This window comes from Hirundo rustica, chromosome 3 (genome assembly GCF_015227805.2).
Source record: "Hirundo rustica isolate bHirRus1 chromosome 3, bHirRus1.pri.v3, whole genome shotgun sequence".
NCBI classification, from domain to species: Eukaryota; Metazoa; Chordata; class Aves; order Passeriformes; family Hirundinidae; genus Hirundo; species Hirundo rustica.
In genome coordinates, this window is record NC_053452.1 from 74,971,953 (window position 1) to 74,980,575 (window position 8,623).

Consider the following 8,623-nt stretch of genomic DNA (forward strand, 5'->3'; position numbering starts at 1 on the left):
ATGAAGTAAGCTGTCAGTGATTTCTATTTAAGATTTCAGAAATCTTTCCCATATCACATCCAGGGTCTAATCATATGGTGCTGTAACTCCTTAGCAGCATCTGCACCAACCAGCTTAAGATCAACATCATTAGTCGTGGTTTTTCTCATAAGTTTGTTTTCTTCTCCTTTAGTCAGCTTCTGTGACACCTGCCCTGTCTCCAAAGGCCAATCCCCTGACAAGAACTTGGTCAGGGTGTAAGATGATTTCCATTATTAACAATATAATATGGTTCCAGCATGAGTATGATGCACAGTTAAGCACTTTTTATGTTACCAAGTAGAGTTGTTACTTACATATAGTCCATTCTCAATATTCAGGCAAGTTTCATACAGAACACACACATTATTTTTGCATGATTTGTTTTTACGCTTTAATCTTCTTCAATAGGGAAAATAAGATGTTTGCGGTCTCATAAAGCAACTTGCAAAATTTATATATATATATATAATTACCAGAAAATAGATCAGAGGGGGGAAGTAGGAAAAGTGGTAGGTTTGAGCCAGACAAGACAAGCAAGAAATGGGCTAGAAGATGAGGGAAAAAAGACAGATGGGAACTAGTTTTGCAAGACCTTGAAGCAAGGAATCTGAACTGTATGTGGGAAGCTATAATACAAGAGATTTTTTCCATAAACATTCAAACTGAGGCAATGATACTTAAAAGCCTTAATAGGATATGAGTTTGGGTAACACTTTGTCTTTCTGAGAAAATTACTTAGGCAATCCAAGACTCTGAACTATTTTTCATATTGTTTTCCCCATCTGTGGAGTCACTAAATAATTATGCCATTATTGTGTTTGAAGCCTCACTTATTAGGAATTACAGCAACACCTGGTTATACTGACACTAGCTGTGGTTTAGTAATGAAACTTCCTGCAGTTGCTTTAGTAACCACTTCTAGTGAAGGACAGATAGGATTAAACATTCTCTCACTCTTTTGGAAACTCCCTAGTCTCTACATTATTGATGCATTAATTTAGTAATAGTGATTCTTCATACTTATCAATGTACTAACCTCGGGACCTGACTTCTGGGGTGGCATTTGAGAATGTCTTAGTGAATACATACTAGTTTTCCTCTGTGTTTGAGCAGGCTTTTTTTCTCTGTTGAATTTCTAATCAGCACCTGAAGGATACCAAAAGGGTATTTCTCCAGTCCAGGAAAGGCCTCTGGAAAGGCTGCAATGACATTGCCTCTTTCATCCTCAAGGTTATGGATGAGGCAAATAAGCTCTAACTTTGCATATTTCTCGATCTATCACTTCCTAAAGGAGAAGTCAGGATCTAAGCTAACGGACTCTAACAAAGGTTCCCACTGTCAAGGGACAAACCAATCTATTTTGCATACTGTTGCGTCTGGAATTTTCCAAAGAGCCCTGAAAACTTAGATACCAAATGTCCATTGTAATCCCTCAAAAGTGAGACACTGAGCTCCTTGAGTAATGCTTCAGCCAACAAATCCAATTATGCTGAGGTACAGGTGATGTGACTGGAGCTGACTGTACTCTGACAATGGCTCACGCTGGATGGGGGCAGGAGAGCACAAGGGCAGGATAACATTAGCAGCCGTGTGGCATTCTGTGCTTTGATAGTTGTGCAGTGACACTTCTGCAGCTCTCTTACCTCTGGCAGCTTTAGATGCCAGGATGCAGATGGGCAGGCCAAAGATCTATAGGGGGGCACTCTAAGTGCAGGTCTAAATATGTCCCCTTCTGCAGATGTTTGTCTTTTTAGTAGCATAGCTGTACCTGCTACGATTAAATCCAGGAGTGCTAACACACAGACATGGATTGGGAAAACTGCCAGGCTTTTGGGATGTTGCCGATACAACAGGTTCTAGTACAAAAGATAAATGAAGTTTGTCTAAACTCCTATTACCTTTACTCAACCTATCCTTTAGCTAAAAGGTACCTTTTTGAACTGATTGCAATTCTGTCACTCAGTTGCTTGTTAGGTTTGGAATCTTTCATAAGCACGATAGCAATTCTGAAAGTCTTGAAAGGGTGCAGAGGAGACATCAGGAACAGCATGCACACCCACAGAAGACTGTGCCAAAACAAATGAGTTTATAAAGATCAGTTTGCTGTGTAGTCTATGTGAACATTGTACATGCCATGTCTTTCACGGTATATTCTTCAGACTATAAATAAATCAAATTGACATATATTCACAACCTAGCACCATCTGCTGCGTAAAGGAAGAAGGCATTTTAAAAGCAAAGGATCCGTTTGTTTTCTTACATGGTACATTTTAATCAGTGAAATGTATTCCTTGTTTTATAAATGTGCAGCTTGACTTACAAAATATGACAGGCATTTTACAGGAACCATTTGAGAAAATCCTTCTAACTCTGGATTCTCATTTGCTATTAGTTTTTGCATCATATTAAAATTCCTTTATTTCCAAAGTATTAAACTGAGAGCAAGAAGGAGGAAGGCCTTACCTGAAGTATGGTGAATCAGACACTCCTTATGGAAGAGATGCATATAATCAGAGATAAGGGTTATGGTTTTTATATAAATTCTTCCATTTAAGACAAAAATTAATGTAATATTTGAGACAAATAATCATCTGAATCATTGTGAATGGTTTTATTTTGCTAATTATATTTTTCAACTGTTTTATATATCCTCTTACAATGGGCTTGGGGTTTTTTTTCATTAGCTGTGACAAAAGTGTGAGACATTATTCCAAACAAATTTCATTCAGGAACAAAAGTTACCCATTTCTTTCCTATTTATTCCTTTATTTAAAAAAAAAAAAAAAAACCCAACCCGTATCCTTCTGAAATTCTAAGGTTCTCTATCTATTTTTAAATGTTTTGGAAGATCATGGCAAAGCATAGAGGCATATTCTAAAACTTATACAGGCTACCTCAAGAAATTAAGTTCAGGCAACTTTGTTGCCCAACATCAAACTAAAATGAACTCATTCAGGAACTTAACTCTCCTTCATTTCTTCAATAATTAAGCTTCCTTTTTTGATGTTAGCATACAATGTTACAGAACCACTGAAATTATTTAATAAAACAAACTTTTTTACAATTTAGATCTCTTAGACTAAAGCAGTGAAAAAATGGTTTGCTTCCTCCCTCTGCTTTGTCCAAAAGGCACTATTCTTAGCTAGCTGGCTGTCAGCAACACAAAACAAAGAGATGTTAAATTAAGTTTCTGCTTTATAAACAGAAAGAGAAAAAAAAAATAGACCACAAAACTTCAGTGTTTTTTTGCAGTGAATTCTGGCCTGTGCAAAGCTGAAGTAGTTTTCCTTATGGGCACTGAAAAAAGACAACTGTCACTGTGGGCCACAGGGTGCTGTGAGCTGCAACCAGAATCCTGCCTGAACTCAGACCAGGGGCTGAAGGTCCCCACAGCCCCTTGTTTCTATTAAAAAATGTCAGTTTTACTTTTTTCTGCGTGGAGGGAGGGTCTCTCCAGAGAAACAAGCAGCACAAACTGGAGGCCAACCATCAGCCGTGCAGCAGCTCCGACACAATACTAAGTTGTTGCTTAGCTGCAAACGTGCACTCCCAACAGGACTCTTCAGCCCTGTGCTGTAGCTAGCAGGATCTTTGGTGGAGTACCTCTGGAAACCCCAGAGTGTTCCCCCAGCCTCTTTGATTTTTCAAGAAATACACTAAAAAAAAATACACTGCCTGCTTTTTTGGTTATTTCTTTTGGTGAGCTACTGCATTGCTTAGACTATTGAAGATAGGCAAGTGCAAGTCCTACACAGAAAAATAGGACTCAGAGCTGAAACGTATTTTCAGTCCTCCAATTTTCCGAATAGAAGCAAAAAAAAAAAAAAAGTTCATGCTGTAAGAACCAGTCATATGCTCCAAAGCTAAAATACAGGCCTCTGCTGCTCTGACTCACCATCAGGTTTTAAAAACTACAAAGGAGTATAAAGACTTCACCTCTTCCCATTCCTCCTAAAGTTTTCTCATTGCAACTGCTTAGCCATCAGCAATGAAACTAAAGTGATGCAAGCAGCAGAATAGTGATGAATTTTTCCTTAGCACTCTGAACCTCACTTCACTGATGTTGTCTTTTTAAATCACACTTACTCCATTTCACATCAGGACTTCAAATTATCTGCTACTAAACCATTCTCTTCAGAAGCTAGCAGTCTACAATTTCTAAAAAAGAATATAAATGCAATTATTTATATTACCCTTTCATTACCCTTGAAACAAGATAATACATTCCAAACAGAACAGATTTAAAAAATCAGAATTTAAACACCAAAAAACCACACTCATATGCAAATCTACATAAAAAAGCTTATGAACTTATGAAGCATAACATTTCAGAATATCAGCTCTAAACATAGATGAATATACACCTCAGATCTAGTGATCTGTTTCTTCAGCTACGCTTTTTTCAGTTGTTAAGGAACTTTCTCCTGTTTCTTGTAAAATACAAGTTTATAGCGTTATATATGCTGTAGGGAATCATCCCTCATTGGATTGACTTTGAATATACCTGAAAGCATTTTTGTTGCTTATAGATTTTATCTGATATGGTCCAATGAACTCCAGTGAGCTTGAACATGACCTTGACATGTTGAACTTTACCTTCAGGTGAAAATCAGAAAGTAACTGCTCACAGTCAAGTGCAGAATTGCTCTTTTCAGACAGAATTCTTGATCTTTACCGTTCCCTGACCTGAAGCCAAGGGCAGTTAGATTTTTCTCCCATCCTCATGTCTCCCTGGCACATAGGAAGTATGAATCCAAGCCTTGTTGCTCACTTCATCAGATGTAGGTGTGGGGTTTCTTTTTTATATTGAAAGTACACCTTACAAAACCAGATTACAAACACAGTGACTATTTCAAAATGTATTTCCAAGCACATAACTTCTAGTGGGGAAAAAAAAATAAAAATAAAAATAATGTTCCCTGGAAATATTTTTAGCATGAATGTACCCAAACAAACGCATAGTTTTTTTCTGAATCAAGAAATCATTTCTTTGCAATACCAGAGTTGCAGCCATAAAGGGACCCTTAAGAACACACATGTTTTCATACCTACAGCAGAGCTTTCTGATCAGATCACGTGTGTGCATGTGTGTGGATTTAAAATACAAGTTTAATAAAAAAATCTTTGAAACTATATTCATCTAAGTGTATAGAGCCATTTCCTTGTTTAAAGTGGTTGAGTCCTCCCTGAATATTGTACTGTCAACCAGTTCAAAATCTAAACTCTCTTGCATTACAGCAGACTACACCTATCCCACTTACATGTCAAAGAGCCTGGCAGATTTTAAATCATTCCCACTAACTTCACTGGAGAGAGCAGGTGTTCAACACCTTTGCAAAATCAGGTAATTTTAGGGGTTGTTTAAAGCTGTAAACTCAAGATTATGTTCAAACCCATTTAGCAAGTTCAGAGGAGTAAGACCTAGACCCATGGCCTGTGAGACCCTGCCCTAGAGCTTGGTCATTCACAGCACCATTCGTCTCCCATGTCTCCCATGTCTCCCATGTCTCGCATCCTCAGGCAATGGATACAACAGTAATTACAACATCACCTGGTAAGATACGTGACAGACTTTTGTGCCCAAACTGAGTTTGGTTAAAAAACAAAATTACAATTGCAACCAACTTCTTGGCAATTCTTTGCACCCCCTGCCAGATGCATTCAGACTTCTCGACAGTGATTCTCTGAAGAGGCTAATACAGGGTAAGTCAATAATCATCAAAACTGCTTCCCAAATTTAAAAATTGAATGTTGCTGAAATCAATTGCTTTTACAAGAACAGCTGAGGTTGAGTGTGAATCTTGGGAAACTGAAAGACCAGTTTGCAAAATGTGTAGACTAGATTCTAATAATGTCCAAAAGCCATCTCAATTTATTTATTCTGCTTGGCTCTTGCCTTCCAATAAGTAAATAATGTTCTATTCTTCACTCACAAAATGCAGGCTTCATTACTCCCTGTTCAATTTGACTCAAAAAACCTGAGTCCTCCCATAGAAAATAAAATAGAGAATTTTTGTAATTGAATGTCTATGGCCCTTGACCAAACAAGCATCTCAATGAGTAATACTTTAAAGGAGTTAATCTTTCTTCAGTCTTAGCACCACTCTTTCTGCCTACGCTTTCCACATTTTTTCCTGCAAATGTGGTTAATTTTTTTTCCTTTATTATAAAAATACAGAGGACATACCTGCTTTAATGCTGCTATCAATAATTACAAATTCAGAAGGTAAAACCCCTGTGCTTGTTTTTGTTTTTTCCCTGGCTTCATATGGTAGCCAGCCAGAAACAACGGTAGACCTAGAGACGCTAAGAACACAAAATCCAGCGGGTATCGTGTCCAGGCTGGCTCTGCCATCAGCTCCGCACCCACCCTGTGACCTGAAGGCTTTCTCCCCTTCTTTCAGACCCAAATTTGCCCGCAGGGAAACAGAAGGACGCGGGAACAGCCAAGACCGGCACATGACTTAATGAGCCCAGGAGCTGCAATCCGCCGGGCCTCAGGCCCACGAGCCCACGGGGAGGGACCCTTCCCGCAGCCCCGGGACGCTCCCGTCCCTTCCCGCAGCCCCGGGACGCTTCCGTCCCTTCCCGCAGCCCCGGGACGCTCCCGTCCCTTCCCGCAGCCCCGGGACGGTCCCGTCCCTTCCCGCAGCCCCGGGACGCTCCCGTCCCTTCCCGCAGCCCCGGGACGCTCCCGACCCTTCCCGCCGGTGCCGACGCGGCGCCCGCCCGGCCCTCAGCGCCACAGCCACGGGGCGGGGCCCCGAGGCGTGGGCCGGCCAATAGGAGCGCGGGCCGCCGCGGGGCTCAGCCAATCAGCGCCGGCGCTGGCGGCGCGGGCCGGGGCTGCGGGAGAGAGCGGCGGCGGCGGTCGCAGCCCTCAGGCCGCCCCGCGGGAGCGGGAGAGCAGCGGGAGCCGGAGCCCTGGGCCCGCGGGGCCCGAGCTCCATCCCGAGGAGCGAGAGACCCGCCGGAACCCGGGCGTGCGGCTGCTGACCCGCCCGAAATGCTGCTTTCCCTGGCGCTGCTTGCATCCCGGGCTTCCGACACCCGCCCAGATGGCTGAGGTTTCGGGAGAACGTTGTCGCCTCGCCTCATCCCTGGCCTGACAGGGACGATAAAACAAAATAAATCAAAATTGAATAAAATAACCCCAAATGTGGTAAAAATTAATAAAATAAAATTTAACACGGGAGGAAATAAAAAATGGCAGCAAGCAGGCAAGGCTTCTCACGAGGGGCTGTCGGAGCTCCCGCGGGCCGGTGCATCCCGGGCCGGACACCGGGGCTCGCCCGCGGACCCATGCTGGATGGAGGGTGCGTCTCCGCAAGGAGCGCCGCAGGAATGGGGCCCTAGAAGTGAATGTGGCAGAATTTCTCCGCGTGTCTCAGCCCGAACTTTGTATTTCGATTTAGCTGCTGCATAGCAATTATTTAAAAAAAAAAAAAAAAAAAAGGCTGACGAACCATATCATATGCTGGTTTGGTTTTTCTTTTCTTTTCTTTTCCTTGACTTTGGTTATTTGAGGTTGGTTACATTTAGTTCGGGTTTGGGTTTTTTTCTTAACTCTAAGACTGATTATTACATATACAGATCATTAATTCACATAAATTGACCCTCTGGAATATTGTATTTTGTTGTTGTTGTTGTTTTCGTCTTCTTTTTTTTTTATTTCTTTTTTTCTTTTTGTTTTGTTTTGTTTTTGTGTGGGGGTGGCCCAAGTATTATGATTTGATGGAACACATCTGTTAAAACTCACAAACTCTACAGACATGAAAATATTTTCCGCATCACAGTTGAATTATTATACCCACAACCTCACAAAACACATGATGCATCCCTATCCGGCAGGAGCTCCACGTTAAGTGCCTTTCTTTTGGAAAGGCAGCAGACAAATATATTGAAATAAAGAACTGGCAGAAAAATATTCCGGGTCCTGCTGACGGTGCTATAAATGACAACAGGATTTTCGACACCGCAAACAGACCAAAAAGTTCCTCCTCTTTGCAGGAGAGGGGTTTTCCATTTGTTTTCATGCCAGAAAGACAATTTTCATATTGGGATAAAATTAATTGAGTAAGTGGGTGCACAAGCCCCCCCCCCCCCCCAAAAAAAAAAAAAGGTGTGTAAGAGGGGGAAAAAAAATTACAGCGTCAAACCTTAAAAGGAAATTCAATGGTATTTGAATTCCCGCTTCCTATTGCTGTCAAGTATGGTATAGCTTTAAGTGACCAAACGAAGGATCAGATTTGTATCTGAAATTCTCACAGATACTGAGAGTAATTTGTTTGTATTTTACATCGTCTACACCCCGGAATGAAAGAGCGATCGATCCTGAAAACTCACGGTCTTCTAAGTGTATCGAACAATCAAAGAGATTTGCCTTCTGCTTCAGAGTTGTGAGCTACCCAAAGCAAGAAGCGGGGTTCCCTCCTCACTATGCCTGCCCGAGGGCACTTGGAAAGCCCCAGCTCGGACCTGAGCGGGCAGACCTGCACAGCTGGCAGGTCACATCTGGCGGATCACTGTCGGCAATGTTGCATCCTTTTGCCTGGTGAGTTGGAGGAGCTGCCAGGGGAAACAGATAATTTTCGGACTGTTG